The sequence below is a fragment of the Nanorana parkeri genome, unplaced genomic scaffold, assembly GCF_000935625.1.
Source record: "Nanorana parkeri isolate BGI_ZX_2015 unplaced genomic scaffold, ASM93562v1 scaffold3797, whole genome shotgun sequence".
In the NCBI taxonomy this organism is placed as follows: domain Eukaryota; kingdom Metazoa; phylum Chordata; class Amphibia; order Anura; family Dicroglossidae; genus Nanorana; species Nanorana parkeri.
In genome coordinates this window covers 5,611-7,194 of record NW_017310065.1, presented here as the reverse complement: position 1 = coordinate 7,194, position 1,584 = coordinate 5,611, and the positions used below count along the sequence as shown (strand labels likewise).

The 1,584-nt window shown below is 58.8% G+C and overlaps 1 pseudogene; it reads left to right on the top strand.

Annotated features, from left to right (window-relative positions):
- The window catches only part of LOC108803493, a 15,632-nt pseudogene that overhangs the window by 8,441 nt on the left and 5,607 nt on the right, over nucleotides 1-1,584 (top strand).

Genomic DNA, 1,584 nt, shown 5'->3' with positions numbered 1-1,584 from the left:
GGGTATGGGGGGAGGGGCTAGGGAGGAGGTATGGGGGAGCTATGGGAGGGGCTGGGGAGGGTGTGTGGGGGGCAGCACACAGACACTACCCGAGGATATCACAAGCAGCTCACTGCCATTTTATGTGAAGGGCCCCCTCCTCTAAATCCTGGGCCCCGGTGCAGGGGGAAGGCGTGTATTGCGGAACCTTGTCGCTGATTGTGAGGCGTAGCTCCACCCAGCTCTGTGTAGTTTTGGATGGATTGGGGAACATTATGTTGCTTTCTGTTCCTAGCTGTGACCACACAGGGGAGATTGTCTCTTATTTCCTGTCCCTGTGACTCGTACAGGAAATGGAGGGATCGGTTGTCACCAGCACAGGAGGACACAGAAAGCAATAGAAACCATTGTCAGAAGTTCCGGCTCTTCACTTATAATGTGTTTTTGTTTTGGTGACCTCATTGGAGAGACTTCCCCTCACTTCCTGTCATGACAGGAAATAAGAGGAAATCTCCCTGACTTGCAATAAATACCTGACTGAGGCGTTATAACCCTTCCTGCTCCATCCAAAATAAAATGGGAGGTGTTCCTGGCCCACGGAGGGAGGTGTTCCTGGCCCACGGAGGGAGGTGTTCCTGGCCCACAGTGGGAGGTGTTCCTGGCCCATGGCGGGAGGTGTTCCTGGCCCATGGTGGGAGGTGTTCCTGGCCCATGGTGGGAGGTGTTCCTGGCCCATGGTGGGAGGTGTTCCTGGCCCATGGTGGGAGGTGTTCCTGGCCCATGGTGGGAGGTGTTCCTGGCCCATGGTGGGAGGTGTTCCTAGCCCATGGTGGGAGGTGTTCCTGGCCCATGGTGGGAGGTGTTCCTGGCCCATGGTGGGAGGTGTTCCTGGCCCATGGTGGGAGGTGTTCCTAGCCCATGGTGGGAGGTGTTCCTAGCCCATGGTGGGAGGTGTTCCTGGCCCATGGTGGGAGGTGTTCCTAGCCCATGGTGGGAGGTGTTCCTAGCCCACGGAGGGAGGTGTTCCTGGCCCATGGAGGGAGGTGTTCCTAGCCCACGGAGGGATGTGTTCCTGGCCCATGGTGGGAGGGGTTCCTGGCCCATGGTGGGAGGGGTTCCTGGCCCAGGGGGGGAGTGCCCATGGTGGGAGGTGTTCCTGGCCCCTGGTGGGAGGTGTTCCTGGCCCATGGTGGGAGGTGTTCCTAGCCCATGGTGGGAGGTGTTCCTAGCCCATGGTGGGAGGTGTTCCCGGACCAAGGAGGGAGGTGTCCCCGGCCCATAGTGGCCCCTGACATACTCGCCGTCGGCCATTACCACCATTGTTCCCGCCGTACGTTATCGCATTTCTGGACATGATTTTGGTTTTCTCTCTTTTTCTCTCCCCGTCTCTCTCTCTCCCGTCCGGTTCCGTGTCCATTAATAACGCTCCATTCCTCCTCTCCATGAACCATTTCACCTCCTCGCTCCGTGTCGTTGTGCCACGCCCCTCCCCCTCCCCCCTTCACTAGTCGTTGCTTGTGCCGGGGAAAGCGGCCAGCCGGCATGGACGCCGCGGAAGTGCCATAGGCATAGGAACCATAGAAGAGGTGGATGTTTCCCTCCTGC